Below are 17244 nucleotides of genomic sequence, written 5' to 3'. Positions count from 1 at the left end.
ACATGGTTATACTAATTCTTTCAACATCCTCCTCCTACTCTGTGGACAGACTCTGATTTGTATGCTTTTGTCTTCTCCTCCACTCCAAGGCCTGCTGTAACACAGCCAGAATTTTGTGATGTGTGATACCTGAGATGATGGGCCCTGACACTGACCTGTCACAGCAGCATGCCTTGAAAGCCCCGTCACCAACCAGTTAGGCTACTAACCTCCAGGTATGTTTCCAGAGAACCCTGATTCTCATTCAGAGAGAGATTTCAGGGGAAAAAAAAAACAAACAACAAACAAACAAACAAACAAACAAAAAACCACAAAAAGCAGATAGCATGAACATTGTGCTCATATTTTTAAAGTGAGTAAGCTATTTTTCCAAGTACTGACTGTAACAGAGGAAAAAAGTTGAATCACAAAACCAGGTATTAAAATTAATTGATCTGAACTACCTTTTTTTTAAAAAAAAAAAAAAACAACCTACGATTTAAGCCTTTTTCAGGAGGGTAGGAAAAAAACTGCTGAATGGTGCCCTGTGTGGGAGGATTGCATAACCCCCACTTAAGTAAATTGGACATGAGATGCTCTATTCTTTCTGGCATTCAGACCCAGAGACTTAGAGGAGCATGGTAGTTTCAGGTGGGAATATGTATGTCTTTATGCATAGCAACATAACTGATTTATTTACAAGTCATACTACACTGTAATTTTTGGGGGTGATATGGGTTCATCTAACACACTGTAGAAGTTAATGGAACACAGCTCATAATAAAAAGAAAAATCAATGTAGACAGAAGAGTGGAACTCCTGTTTTCTAACTTTGGATTTCCAGTAGTTATGTAAAAATAATTTTAAGTCACTGCAGAAAAATAGACAGTTCAGTGCCAGATTCATCTGACCTATTGTATTTTATTTTACTATGAGATGAAACATGTCCAGGGAGATCTGTTTTGGGATTTTTTTTTTTTTAATTTTTTTTTTCACTGTCTTAGTGAAGAACCTTGTCAGACAGCTCAGATATGTGTGTATATATTTTGTCAGGTCAAATCATAATGAGAAGGGACAGACAAACCTGAATTGGTTGGGTTTATATTGAAGTTATTCCTTCTGGTGGAAGAATACTAGAGGAAAGAATGGGAGGTGGTGGACAGCAGTGACACAGTCCGTAAGTGGAATTTTAGTGTTACAGAAAAGGGTTTAACAGAAATAACCCCTACAAGCCAACATGAAAATAAAATCTGTTAACGTTCCCAAATCAGCATTCAGCGGACACCAAGTGACCCTGCAAAGGCAGTGACTGTAGATGCTCTGAGTGAAACAGGGGTCTGTTCTCAAATTAAGCACGTTCAGTGATAAGTTACATAAAGAAGGAGATGGGTATCAGAGCCCTAAAGGCCTGGGGAGAATAAAGGCATCATCTTGTGTAGTGAAAGTTAAGGTTCTTCTCAATTAGAGCTGCTAAACAGGGTGCACATATTGTTACTATTTGGACGATTAGGTATTATTTATCCGGACTGATAACTAGGGCATGAGCTCTCACTTTGTCTTCGTGGGAGGCACTGATAGGTGCTGTACCCCAGAAGGAATCTTAGGCAGCTGGGTGTTTACTTAACCTTTGAAGGAAAACCACCTGCTACTGCTTTCCTATGCTGTAGCCACTTGCCAAAGCTTTCACTGAAGATATATCTTTACTTTGGCAACATTAGCTGTGTTGCTGAGTTGAGGTGTCTGGAGACCATCACTGACCAAGAAACAGCTTAAAATGCAAAGTTGGTGTTAATGCCACTGCAGCCTAATTTGTTGTCATTTTCCATCTTTTCCTGCTGTTATTTCCCACTCATGCATGTGAGGAAATATTTGCAAAGTCCTGGTAGCGGTTATGCAAGTAACTCCCATTGGCAATTCACAGGAGCTGGCAGGCAATAAGCAAAGAGAAAAATAGTTAAATGTCTAAATCTGCAACACTGAAAATTATACCATATCCAATGGACTGTGTGGTAACAAGCACTTTGCAGAGGATGAAGAGTCATTTTCACAACAGATTTCAAAATTTCTCTTAGTTCCAGATGAGAGTGAAAATAGATCATTTTAAGTTCACCACAAATGAACATTCTCCTTTTAAAAATGTTCTGTGTGCTTTCAACATTTGAGTTAATTTCTTTCTGATTGCCTTACATTATAACACAAAGTAAATGTAAAAATTGAATTATTCAAAGACAGAAAATATTAACTTCCAAATATAAAATTTGAACAGTGGATCCAAAGAGTAACTTTTAGAATGACACTTTGGAATAAAATAATGCAGCACCAATTAGATTGTTAATTTTTAACTCAGCCATCTATACTGACATCTCTCACATGTTGGGGCTTCACTGTGCTCCAGAGCTATATTAGAAGGCGTTAAAAATTATGTTAGCCAAGAACAGGGGAAAGTGGACTGTGTCTTTACTGTTTTAGTTCAAATGCAAAGCTCCTGCTAAACTTTTGTGTGTAATTCCTACATTCCTAGATGATGTGTAGAATTTAATAAATCTGGCAAGACTTGGCATCCTTTTTAGTATTGTTTAGTCTTATTGACTCACTCTCTGTAAAATGACAGGAAATTTACCTGAAGGTCAAATTGTTATTTTGGCTAATTATAGTGATTCACAGGAAAATAGAATGGAGTACTCGGTCCTTTTACGTACTGGCAGGGCTCAATTACCAGATTAGATTCCGTAGCAGAAATTTTCTGATTGATTTGCTGATTCTGGAATTGATTTTCTGACTGTGAAATAACAGTCTTGTGAAAAATTTTCTAAGTTAAGTTTCAAATGCAAAACCTGGCTAACAAAGAATAATTATGGTCCAGTAAGGGAAAAAGATGTAATTAAAAAGTATACAGGCTTTTTTTTATTTACACAACCTATTGTGAGGAAGGCATAAGAAAAGGTAGGTTATGCTTTCTGGTCCAAAAATTTGTGATAATCTCAGGGGTTTTTAATACCAGAGTGTCTGTTTACATGGTATAAAATGCTAGTGTTCTTTTAAAGGGATATTCTTAATTTAACAAGAAAAATCTTAGCCACAATCCAATTAATTTTAGGATTTCTACTTCTGCCTGGTAAATTATCTGTGTTTTTCTTTCTCAAACATATATCCATAGGTCTTTCTCGTGTTGATGTTTTCTTCCTTCATATGAATGAGGTAGTATTTATATTGGCTGCTTTCATTATACAGTGCTACTTCATACCAGTCAAGAGAATAACCGATCTTTTGATTTTAGATAGGTATTATTTTTCTTAGACATGAAGATGACTACAATGCCAATTTTTAACCCTATTCCCTTAAACCTGTTCATTGACTGACTGACATGAGAGAAATTCAGTAGATTTCACTCTGTTTCTTTGAGCACAGAAGTCTCAGTAATGGCTGAGTCCCAGGGAATCACAATTTTTAGTCAACTTCGGCATATTGTATGGACATATATGGGCTAGATGGAATCCAGCTGTGCTTTATGAAGTGCTAAAGCTTTCATTCTTCCATAGAAGAGAGAGGACATTTTAATGGTTAATACCAATAAAAATAGATTTTTAGCTCTTCTTACTGGGGACAGAGATGGTCAGAAGAATGACATTACATATCTTTGGCATCTATGCACTGTTTCATTACCTTTTATTTTATGCAATGAATACTTAAAATGTCCATTCAAATGACAGTGTAATACATTTTAATGAATGTCAAATACACCTTTTTCATTTTAGACAGTAACACTGGAGTACTGTAGTCCATTTAAATGTGATGTTATTCAAGATGAAATTGAGAAATTTGCATTTAAATGCACTGTAATAGAAAAACTTACAGTTTGATTCTGCTTTCAGTTGCATGGGTGTGAAATCTTTCTGGAACTTCAATGAACTCCTGCAAGTCTGCCAGTGGAAATATCAATGCCCATCAGACCATTAGTGTTCAGAATTTTCTTTAATTACATTTTTCAGAGATGAAATCATGTAATTAACCAAATACTTTCTAGTGACTGTGGATTCTAAAATATGATAACAGCTGAAATCTCTGGCACTTTTTATATTTAGAATGTTTACATTCTGAAGTCATGTCATTGCCAACCACTTCATAAACTCTTTACCAAATTTAAACATTTTCAAAATGTCAAAAGCTCTTTTTATTAGGAGTAATGAAGTTTCAAAAGAAGTGAGCTACAGAGATGCAATCAACTGTTTTCAAAATCATTGCTAATTGAAAGGATTTTCCTCTGGCTTATATCAGAGATATTGCTAATATGAGATCTGTTAGAAAGAGTATTTAGAAATTATTCAAACAACCCCTAGCATTTCCCATTTTTCTATCTTTACAAGTGTTAATCATCAAACTAAACTTTGAAAATTGAATAGATTTAATTCTACTGTTATGTCCAGAAGAAATGGAGTTTGAAATCAATATTCAAAGAAGTAACATAGCTTTCACTCAACAGATCATAAAATGTAAATATAGTTTAGTGAATAATATCAAGCTAACTTTCATCTTTGAAGATGTGTTCTTTTGCCTACATCAAGTAGGAAGCAGGACAAAGATAAATTGAATGGCAAATGCATCCTGCTGCTTAAAGAAATACTGCTATTTCTTTCTACCGTCTTCATTGTAACTCTGAAAAACTGTATAATGAGTTTAAGAAAAATATATTAGAGCATTGTACAGGATATCTTTCTGCCTCAAGAGCTGCTGTTCAGCATACATTAATATGCTTAATAAAAAACCTCAGGAATACCCATAAGAACATGTAAAGCTTTTTTGAACATATGTTTTTAAAACATCTTTGTGCAAACAGTTTCTTCTGTCTTTACAGTTTTCACAGTTGTCAGTGCTTAGTAATCTGGGGAAGAAAAAAAGTGACTGAATGAAATTTCAGCGTCCTCAGTCTAAAAAATTCCGTCAGAAAATCCATAAAATTTCTGGTATGGTAAACCTGATTTCATAGAAGCTTCCTTATTGTTTAAATGACACATTTGGTGTATGTTCCTGAAATAGAACAGATTCTTTGATGGTTAAAATTAATTTATGGTTTTGAATATTTTATGTACAAATGGCAAAACCTACTTCTGGACTTGGTTTCCTTAAGTAATCCAGAATAAGTTTGAGTATATAATAGACTTGTGTTTAACAAGCCCTCTTCCATATGGGGATGTATGTCTAATATTTATATTCCTCTTAATTGCTCCACACTAATATAGTGTCCATTAAACCTGGGTTTAACTTTGGCTTCCAAAAGGATTTTGTTGGTTTGGTATTTTTTTTTTTAATCTAAAATCAAATTTAGAACCTATGACTACAGGCACTTTCTACACTTAGAACTATCTTGGTGAAAAGAAAACTGAGAGTCTTTATTTTGACTCTGTGATATGCAGTATTATAAATCATCAGAAATCAGGTTTATTTCACAGTATTTATTAGAGGGTTGGCTTTGCTTGACAGTGAAGGCAGTATCACAGAGCAAGTAGATACTTGTTTCTTCAACCTCTATGTTGATGCTGGTAGAAAATAAATTGTTTCACTGTTATCTTCTCTGTGGCAGCCTCTGTCTGTTATCAGGTTGTATACTGAGAATGAGGAGTTTAGGATTAGTGAAATAATGATATTAAGTATTGAAAATAAGTTCAGAATATATGATCTTATAAATGAATTATCAGCATCAAAAAGCAGGAAGGAGTTGCATTTTTGAAAATACAAGTAAATTGAAGCTGTATAAATTGATGTAAAACACTATAAATCTAAACATTTCTTCACCTTTCTCCTAGTTTTGGAGCATGGTATCATGTTTCATAATAGTTATCCTCTCTCTTCCTTGCCAGAGAACTGATGCTCAACACTATCAAATTGCATCTTGCAGACTTTTTTGTTTTTCAGATGTTTTTACATATTGCACCATCCACCCACCTTTTCTTTTTCTTCCTTTCTTCAGTATAATTACTTCTCTCTTATTGACATTTCAATTATGAGACTCTTCCATCAGAATTATACACATAATACAAAATGTTAATTCTTTCTTGAGCCTCAGTCTTAAGCCAAAAATCATAAATGCGGACCATTATGCTTCCAGGGAGCTGCATGAACTTTTGCTTGTGTAGTTTCAGTGATTACAAGATCCTTTTTTTTTTTTTTTTCCTCCTGCTTGCTACATCTTGCTGATGTAGTGCTAATTCTGTAGGATTTTCACAAGGCATTGTAACACATGTGGAGAGCTTTGAAAAAGAGAGGGGAAGGGTAATACTAACAAGCAAAAGAATAGCTCTAGTTTGGAGAAATTATGGGAGAGCTGCTTGTGCACATATAATCTACAAAGTAACTGGTATTTCATTTGAGTATGTAATTGTATTGTTTTTTAGACTGTGACTTTACACTCCACACTGTATATGTTAACTTCACTGTCTGTGAATCAGACTGTGAATAAAAGTCTCTGGTGAGACATTCGAAGATTAATGTCATGAATCTGAAGGAGGCTTCAATTTCCAATTATGCTACTTTTCTAATTGGGTTTTTATATTTCTTACAGCTCCTTTCTAAAAAAAGTTTTGTCTGTTTTTCCAGTATAAATCAGGATAATTTATACCTCAATTGTTTCTTCTGGATAAAGCCATATCTCCTCACTGGATAAAGGTATATCTTCTCAAATAGAAGCAAATATGTATCCTAATGAATGACAGTAATAATAACAGTAATTATTTTTATTATTGGTAGCATGCAGTTGTACCAGAAGACAGTCTCATTTCTTCCTTCTCATTTCTGTCTTCTTAGCTTTTTATCATGGATTTTAAATTGATTGTGTTGCTGATATGACCCTGGAATACAGTAAGTAATTGGACTTGTATTAGTAATTACAAAATTGCATATATGTTTAAGATAGCAGTAAATAATAGCACTAGAATTTTTGGCAAGAATATGATAGATGACTGTGGACTCAATTTGCTTAAGGAGAAAGATCTTTATCTTCTGCTAGAAATGTTGATGGTCACCTTTACCTGCCCACACTTCCCCACTTTATGGTGTTATACCAGATTTTCTAAATGTGAAGTCTAACTTGATATAAAATTTTGATTTAAAAAGTCACATGCCTGCCTCTGCATTTTGATTTTGCAATCCATTTTGCCTTCTAAATAGTTTACTGTTTCATAGTTGCCTCCTCAAAGGATGGTGAAGTTCTAGAAATTAGCGTTGCTCTGTATCTCAACATGTAAAATATGTGCATGACATTCAAACAGAATATAAGCTATCAAAATGCAAGTGTTTTTAATGGTAGCTGCTGGAGTATCCTTCTGAAGTTCTCTGTACAGAATTGAATGTCCTCTCTTCTCCTTCCTGTAGTTTTTATTCAGTCATGTCTAAAACTCCCATTGTTAACTATAATGAGAACATTTGAAATAATGTAGGGGCTGCAATATCATTACTCCTTTATTAGCCATAAATATTCATCAATACCTTTTAAGTACTTATGCCGTTAAAAATATAACTCACAGCATGTTTTTCTGCTTTTAATGCTGAACCACTTAAAAAACATTGAGCTTATTCCTGGTGTTAAAGTGAAGTTGAAAGAATAATTGTTTTCTTGCAATTTGGTGGGTGAATTGCAAAAGCAGGAGGAACTTAGTTGAAATAGAAAAAAACATTTTTAGTATTATTTTTGACAAAATGGAAAAACATAACAAAGCTCATTTTCCAGTCAACTTGAAATTTTTATTGAAACATTCAAATTGCCATCCAAAGTATGCAAAGCATATGAGCAAAAGAATAAAAATTGAAATGAAAAAAAAAAAACAACCTTTTATATTAAGTGTTGAAAAGATTATTTAAACATTTTGATGATTCCAAATGAGTATTTATTCTCTTTTAAAATCTTTTTTACAGCCTTTCAGTTTCACTTCTGTCTAACACCACTGGCAAAAACATCTGTGATTGTTAATGTCTTCTCATATCTCCACTTTTTGGGAGAAATATCTCCTAGCTTGAATAGTGCTAGCAAAGCTTTGAAACTCTTATGTAATATGGATGGCTTCTACTCCTGTGGAAGTTTGATCTTTCTACACACTGAATAGGAATTTACATGAGATTTCTATCTTCTTGTATGACTGAAAAAATTTAAAGGGATAATTTTTTTATAAGGTTTAGTATATGCTAACTCTCTAGCTTTTCATTTGATGAAAGATAACAAAGAAAAATACTGAGAAATGGAGTTAGCTACAATCTATTGAAATAATTCTAAAACCACCTATAAAATAATCAAAGATTCCATGTAAATTTAGCTGCATGAATGATTAGCATTAGACAGGCTGTTAGGAATTTTCTCCTAGGACTCTGAAAAACCATACCGTAAGAATTTACTTTAGGATTCAAACTAAATTACAAACGTTCCACAAATATTTCTCACTTTGACAAAAAATTTTCCTGGGCATAATCTTTGGTTCCTCTTCAGTGCTCAGGAATGCAAAACTCAACATGTTTATGGATGTAGAAGGGGAGTGCATTGGATGGGCAAGTATGTGCTACACTGGGAGAGGCAGATCCCAGAGGCTGGTAGCATTTGGGAAGAAATGACGATTAAAACAACTTAAAATCACTGACTCTGATATCCTGTTTATATTCAATAGCTGGCAGTGTCCAGAAATTTTGATTTTGAACAGGAAGTATAAAAGTTTTCTTATCCCATGTGACACCATTCTCAGCTAATCCCAGAAGCTATGAAGTAGTCAATATTACATAGTATGATAAATAGATTAATATTTTGAATAATTGCTGTACGCTCCAAAACATTCCATTAAAATATTTCTTTTGCTGATTCAATTTTTCATTTAACTTCTTAATTTTTAAAGTTCTTAAAGTTTTATCTTAACTTTCCAAACTTGCTTTTTTCGCTTCTCTATGTGTGTGGGTGCACACATGTTTTTGTATGTGTATCTGTGTGCAGATCTCAGCATGCCTAGACTAAGACATCTTTTGTTTGTGAGAAAATCTAGATCTCTGCAATAGGAAATCCATACAGTGATTTGACTTCTCATGCCACATAGCTCCCTGTGTCTTTTCTCAAAGCTTAGTTGTCATGCAGATTCTGCTGTAATTTCCTGATTTTTGCCTTTTGACTCATATACTGTCTTTTTTCATTAAGTCTTGACTGAAGTGGCTTTTTTTCTGGGCACCAGATTCTAGTCTGTTACAAATTCTGGTCTGTGTAAATTACATGAGAGTTCTCTGTACTAGTTACTTTTTATTCATAGTTGTGCTGATACCAGGTAATCTAATACTGAAAGTTTGGTAGATTTTGTATTATTATGTTATGTGACATAACTTAAAATTCACCTGGAAGTACAAAGATTGTGAAAAATTGTTTGGTACAATTTAGGCCCTCAGTGTATCCTCTTATGTTAATTTTTAGACACCTTAGCATTTATAATCACAAAGAAAGAAATATTCTACAGTTTCCAAACAATAAGACATTATTTATCTGTAGGAGTCAAAGGACCCATTACTGAAATAGATGTCCTGGGTTTATCAAGTTGCTGTCCTCCTAGTGCAACAATCATGTGATTTAAGCCAAAGAGAAGCAATGCATGGGAGCATGCAGTTTCTTTGGTTCACAGTTGCTCTGATCCAGGTGAAAGCAGAGTATCAAAGTCTGGCACTGCCTCAATCTCTGGACTTTTAGAGAAAGGGTGAATAATGAGCACTTTCACACCTTCCTCTACTTCAGGTTTTAAAATCCATTTTTCTTTTGTTGTTTGATTGTTCTGTAGTTCTTATTTGACAGAAAATAGTCATTCAGCATGGCTCAAATTCAGAGAGTTTTAGAAATCTTCAAACTGCTATTCCGGTATGAGAATATTTGAGCATTCCTCCACTTCTTGCCTCTTTCAGTTTCAGTGTCATTTTTCACTAGGAGGTGCTGGCTTGTTATGATCCCAGTAAGAAAGGCACTCAGGCTCTGTAAGGTATCATTCACAATGCTGTTCTTTAGAGCTAACATTATAGCAAGAGAACAGCATAGGTAATTGTATGTTGCTTTAGATGCCGAGAGACCCGAGCAGTGTAGCGTTGAACATGGTTCTGACCCATGTGCTGCATGCCATGCAGATCCTGTCCATGGCAGAGATTGTCCCTTTTCAATTATTCAAGTATAGGATTTTAGTACAAGGAAACAGCTATAACCATAATTTATACAGTCAAAGCAGCAACGATGTTCTCATGAGAACTTCTTGCTGCAGTTAGATAAAGGCAAGGCCAGGCAGGTGGTGTAATTGCCAGTACCAGTGGGAGCTGTCTGTAGGTTCCTCTGTTACAACAAGCTAGCTGGGTTTGTCCTGCAGCCAAGGGATGGTGCAGCCCAGCCCAGCCTGGGGTGTGCTCAGGTTAACCGTTACACAGATCACTAAGTCCTCCATGTGCAATGGTCTTCCCGTCAGGATCACTACAAATGGGCAGGCAGCCCAACCTTGCTGCTGTACCTAATTTGTTGACAAGACATCATAGTTACAAGTTGTGGGTGCAGCAAGAACCTTGACTTGGGACACTAGTAATTATCTATATCTAGCTGCAGATGAGCTCTGCCATTTTTGTGGTGCTGCTCTCCTTCTCTGTGTGCCGTTGGCTGGTGGCTGAGGTCAATAAGCAAAGTCTGAAGTAATATGGGAACAGAAATTAATTAAATCTGTATTTCCAGGACATACAGAAGAGAAATTCTCTCATGTTCTTGTCTTGTTTACAGACACATTCTTTTAAGCTAGAAAATTTCTGTGGATAATGTTAGAAAATTATATGTGTCCATATGTATACTATTGCTTTATAGTGGCAATGCAGTACCAAACCACTTAATCTCTTTCCTACTCTGTAAAGATTTTTTAGATGGCCACATTTTCGTAGTGTTTACCATTTTTACATTCATGTATTTTCTTCATCTTATGTAATGATGAATTCTTTATTTTGAATAATGTGGGGAGCCTTTCTCTCCTAGGGGAGAATAGCTTGTAGATTTTACTGTGGCATGATTAAGGAACTAATATTAATACATGTGTTCATAACACTTTTGTCTTCCACTTACATTTTGAATATTAAAGTGCCCTTTCTGGAACGCTAATGGAAAAAGAACAAAAGAAAAGCAAACATAACCAAACTGTAAAATAGTTTTAAAGTTTACCAGAATATTTACAGAAAGCTATTTGCAGTAGTCATCTAGCTCAGACCTGCTATGTGTCCGTAATGTTAGTCAGTAAGGGATGTTTTTCAGTAGTGTTCTAGGAACTTGGAGTAGGACCTCTTACTTTTATTGCCTCTGTTGAAGAATGATGCCAGTTTCCTTAAAAGTTGTTGTTTTTATTTTTTTCTTTCCTGACTCACTTTTTGACCTTTACTCCAGGCTTTGATCATTTAGATACATATATTTTATTTTTTTTATGGAGTCCTCAGGAACTCTTCAGACATTTATTTTATATTTCTACTATAACCATCCTGAGATACTAGATATTTTTGCTTGTTGGCTAAAAACTAAATGCTTTGTTTTATCTTTGGATGTATTTTTAATCAATTTGTTAATCTTTCCACTATCTTTCACAGTTATTAACTGAATCTATATGCATCACCTGAGAAGCACAGCTGATAAAATGATTAGCCCATATTCAGTCAAGAAAAGCAGATAAATCTGCACTAAATTAAGTCTCTTGAATCCCAGTGCAGTGAGGCTGGAACGATTTAATCTAGTGATCCTTCCAACAGCCTGTGTTTGGTAGTTTTTTTATTGCACTATAAAGACTACTAAAACACTACTGTTGTAAAATGTATCTTTTAACAAAGCAAACTTTTCACAAGGACTATACCTTTATATACAGAATATTCTAATAATTAGATCCTTTTTATTAAAGCATTTCATGGATCATTGCAAACATGGTAACAAAATTACTTTCTTCCCATGAATTCACAACTGCAGGTAATAAACCCAAGTCATCCCATGCCATGAACTTTCACTGAGAGTGAGCTGAAATACAAGGCACACTGCATAAGGAAAAGGTCCTTGCATTGAAAACCTTGCCTGAAAAACTATCAAAAAATCACAGTGTTTAAGTCACTTCTGTTTCTTATTTCCAAAATCATGATATACTTAGTTTTCATTTGAAACAACACATGTGCATGTACAAACACAACCTGTCTAGACATTTTTTGGGAAATAGATTTTTAAACGTGTACCTGTCAATGTAATGCTGTAAGATAAAACCTTTGGGGATCCCTGGAGGCTTCACTGTTCCAATGAAAGCATTTTGTTTACTTCTTCTCAAACCAATCTCTATATTTTTGAAGATTACCAAACTGACAATATGACATGCTGCATTAATTTAAACATGTTTACTGGAGAAACTAGCACTGCACATGCTTATAATGGTAAAAAAGGGGGAAGAAGATAACATTTCTGGATATCTATGCCCAGCAAATGTGATTCTCTCTAAACTGCGCGTAACATTGCCATTCGTTTTTAAAATATGATCCTAGAAAAGCGATACATTCTAATGAAGCAATTTATTGCAGAGATATAAAGCATCTGATAAAGTCAGTTATTAAGTGCATTCACGTGATATTAATTTCAGCAGGAGTATAATAATAAGCATCCTTGCAATCAGATTATGTAGTTACTATTAAGATTAGTAAAACTTTTTTTCAGATTTCTGTCATACTTCTGTTTCCTGGTATCACTGAAGATTGGAATAAAAAGTGTTCTCACATTATTTAAATTCCAGCCTCTAGAGAAGAGGGGAATAAATATACAATTTTGTGGCATGAGGCATTATTAAACTTCATCCCTATTTTTCTTAAAACTATGCATTCAGAAGGTTCAACTAACATATTTTCATAAGAGAACATTAGAAAAAAAAATGCATTTAAGGAATTAAAACAGTACGGATATGTAAGAATAAAAGTTATCGTTAATTCTTCATGACTCTGATGGAAGATACAATTGCCAAATAATTGTTCAGTGAATAATACAGTGCATGCAAAGATGGGAAACATCAGTGTAGGAAAGTGAAAAAAAGGAATCAAATTGAAGTATTTTCAAATATTTATACTTGCTTTTCTGATGTGCTTAACTGACCGTCTTTCAGTGTTCTCAGTGCCAGAGACAGAAATAACTGGAGAAAATGTGGATTTCTTAACCGTTTGTGACCCTTCAGGAGGGAAATAGATGGTGTCACACTTTGTGTAGTACATTGTCAGAACAAGATGTATTTGAAAAGAGGGAAATGAATGAAATATTCTGAATCTCCAGAACTTCATTCAGAGTAGCTGGGATATTGTTACTTTGAAGAACTAGGGGAGAACATCGTTATTGTACTGTAGACATTAGAAAAAACAGGGATGTGAGAGCTCCAGCTGCATTGTCACAAAGACATGAAAACTTGTAAATAAATATTTTCCTCCTGTTACCTGTATTATAATAGATAGCAGTTATCATGTTAAAGCTAATTTATTTACTTTCACAAGTAAGTTAGTTATTAGGATTTTGCACCTTCCAAAAAAAGAGATTTATTTTAAAAGATCAAGTTACAGTAGGCTATCTAATAAGATTCAGGTTTCAACAGTGACTGCTTGGTGATGAAGGCACATTGGTATCTTATAACTTAAATAAAGGGGTAGTGTTTCTGTGCAAGGACCTGGGAGTAGTTCCTTGAAATGTCTGTGTCTCAAGTGCACTTAAGTGAGAATAGATATATGAAATGTCTGTGACATGACTGTGAGATTTTTACATCAGTGTTGTTATGAGAGAAAATAAGTAGAAAACTTTATTTCGCATTTAAACTCAGTAACAATTAACACTAAAACCTTTGTGGCAGCATTACCCTAGTACAAAGTGCAGTACCTGTACATGAGAATTTAAATGAACACTAGGTTAGACTATATTTTCACTGACAAGTGTTCTGGCAGTTCAAAATATTTCGAAGGCACAAATGCTTGTAGTTTACACAGATTTTCTAGTTTTATAGGAACTTGATATAATGAGTAATTTTTTTCTGAGTTAAATCACTATTTTTGGAAAAAAAAAAAAATCCACCCCCCAACTATCATTTCTCCATTAGATATCAGAGTCTTGAACATTTAGCTGATGGATGAATAATTAGCAGATAATCTGACTGCTTTTGAATATAAAAGCCTTGCAGTGGGCCTCTCTTCTGACATTTCAGAGGCAGTTCACAGAGGATGTATGATTTTTAAAATTTATCAGTCTGGGATAATTTGCTGGGTTTATTCAGTAGATATTGTGAAGAATAGCAGTGTTGTCAAAGAGGTGCCATTGGACTTTATGTACCTGAGGTGGCGTGCTTTTAGTTGTTGGTTCCACCTGATGTTTCATGTGTGAATTAATCTCTTTACTTTTGTCCTCCTTTGCAAAGGGGAATGATACTTGTTTTTCCTGGTTTTGCTCCCACAAACACAGATAATTAAACTGATCATTGTGTATTTTTGCAGAGCGTGTGTGTAGAAGATCAAAGGATGTTGACTCACAGACCTCTGAAACATTTGTGAGAAGACTGTGGAAATATCAGGTAGAAATTCTGAAATCTGTCCAAGTGTTCTTGGATATTTTTATTATTAGGAACTCTGAAAGGTCTGCTTTGGAGGGAATCACCGTCAGTTTCTGTACAGCCTTTCTGTATGCTCCTTTACACACACAAGTCAATTCACATTACCACCTCCTTCATCTTGACATGTTTAATTAATAAATATATTTGCTAGTAGGTCATAATTTTTTGTCTTGCATTTCTGCATATCAGGAGTAGTTCCACTGAAGTACAATTTAATATGGTACATTAAAAACAGCACAATAAAAATCAGATTCTCATTCTTTAGCTGATACCTTTCACTTTGCCTTCTGTCTTATCTTTTATCCCTTATCTTCCTATGTTATGAAGATAAATGTTGTGTAATATTTTGTTTTCAACTGTCTTTTGTTATCAGATGGTCCTTCTTTCCTCCTCCTCTTCTTTCACCTCTTCTCAAGCCTTACTTCAGTAAATTGGATCTTCTTTTTTGCTCTCTTATTCAGATATCTAAGACTCAAAATAAATCTGAGATAATCACTTAATCTTTGTACTGATGGTCTTTCAGGCACAGCCTGAAATTATGAATCATTAAAAACATCCCCACTCATTATCTTCTACATAGAACAAAAAGTAAATGTAGAGTTTCTAAACTGGATAGTGAAATTGATAATAGCAAGAAAAGCCCACCCTCATACTGTGCAATGAACACATTGCAAGCAGTGGGTTAAAATACATTCTGAACTAAAAATAATGAAATATCTTTTTCATATCTCTTATTATTGTGGAAAATAAGATGTTTTGATGAATTATGGTCATTTGCCTTCTGTGAATTCACAAGTTAGACTGGTCCTACAAGGATTAGAATGGTTATTTGTTCTAATTAATTTGCCAAACTAATGAGATATATTGATATTTAGTTATGTAGATACTGGGAATTTCGCATGATGATGGCTCATCACTGGTGAAGATTAAAAATATCATAAATGCTATGAATTAAGAGAGACCCTAAAGCAAGCTCTTTTGTTTTCCTTGGTCATATTTCTGACCAAGGGAAAAATGACTAGCAAAGCAGAATCTGATCACTGATCCTGTTCATAATGAAAGACATGCTTCCTTAGGGCCAGATTTCAGGCTCGGATTTTCAGTTTACTACAGTGCAGCAATATCAAAGTAGCATTTTTATAACACCAGTGTTAGATAGCAGGCATTTAAAAATGTAGGAAATTACAGTCATTATATACAAAAGAGACAATTCATGCCCTGATATGAAAAAAAGGTTATGGTGTGTTGTAAAACACTGCTTTTGAAATATTTATATAGTGTCAGACAATGAGTCTTGTATGAACATTTTCACTCAAACCATGAAATATAATCAAAGATTAGGAAAGAATGGAGCTCACATGTGACTTCTATTGATTTGTATTTGTTTTCAAAGTGCTGTTGGTCAAGAAGGTACTGAGTGAGTTTTGTTTACATAGGACAACTTTCCTAGTCAGACTAATAAAATGCTGTTTGGATACTTTTATTAAAAATGTGACCTTTTATAATGTCCATTTAAACTGCATTTTACCTGAAGTAAACCAAGGTGAAAAGAAATATTGCTCATATCAGTAATCTATTTTACATCTAAATCTTGCGGGCAGTCCAAACACTCTCCTTACCCACTAGAAGACAACGCTATCTAAGGCAATGTTCTTTGATTATAAATTTGTCTCTTGAACAGTTTTGCATTTGCCATGGAGTAGGAAGGGGCACAATCACAGTCGTGCCTAGTGACTCATCTGTGGTGACTTATTACTCTGTGATACTTTTCTTTGTGGCTTCTCTTAGTTTTAGTATAACAAGAAGGGATTAGATCAGAACTTGATATGTACACTAATTTAAGACTTTTACGCCTAAAAATCCATTGTATGTATTCAGGACCTAGAGGATTTTCTCCCAGGAGAAATGTCTGGTTTAGGACTGTTCAGAACACCTCAAGAAATCTCTAACTTAGATAAAAATATTCTCCATAGGTACTCTTTCTGCATATGTAATCAGTAAAGTTGAATTCTGAGTCTAGAAATGTGATGTTTTTGTTTCCTCTAATCCTTTCCAATTTCTAAAGATACAGATACAAGTTTTGGAGGGTAAGAGAAAGGTCTTTCTATTGTCCTTTACTGCTCTTTCCTTGAACAATTTCAGAAAAAATGAAGATGACTGCTGAGGGACACAAGAGTCTAAATGTAGTCTGCAATGACAGCTAATGGGATGCAACAATGTGCATAGCAGTGATAGAATATATTGCACAAAAACCCCTATGTTGTATGTGAAGCTACGGTGTGGAGGAACATTGGCATGTTCACATGCAGTTTCTGCTGCAATGTAATTTCAAATAACACATTCAAAACAGTGAAAATAAAATAACCGTTTGTGATTTAGAATATTTTTTCATGTAAGGCATTGTGTTTTTTATTTTAAAGTGGACATTCCCTATTCAGCAAGATTGGAACTAGTTTAATATTGGATTACTCAGGAAAACAATAACAAATCTATATATGCCCAGGAGTCCTTCAGATATGCTTGTTTCGAAGAAGCCAGTATATAGCTACCTTCAACTTCATGACAAGGAATATAAGAACTGTATGCAAAAAAATGCAGAACTGCATGTAGATAGGAAAATATTCTCCAAAACCAACAAAACTTTATGCTGAAC

This window comes from Athene cunicularia (genome assembly GCF_003259725.1).
Source record: "Athene cunicularia isolate RWA chromosome 2 unlocalized genomic scaffold, athCun1 chr2_part1, whole genome shotgun sequence".
Classification (NCBI taxonomy): Eukaryota; Metazoa; Chordata; class Aves; order Strigiformes; family Strigidae; genus Athene; species Athene cunicularia.
This window is presented reverse-complemented; position numbering follows the sequence as displayed.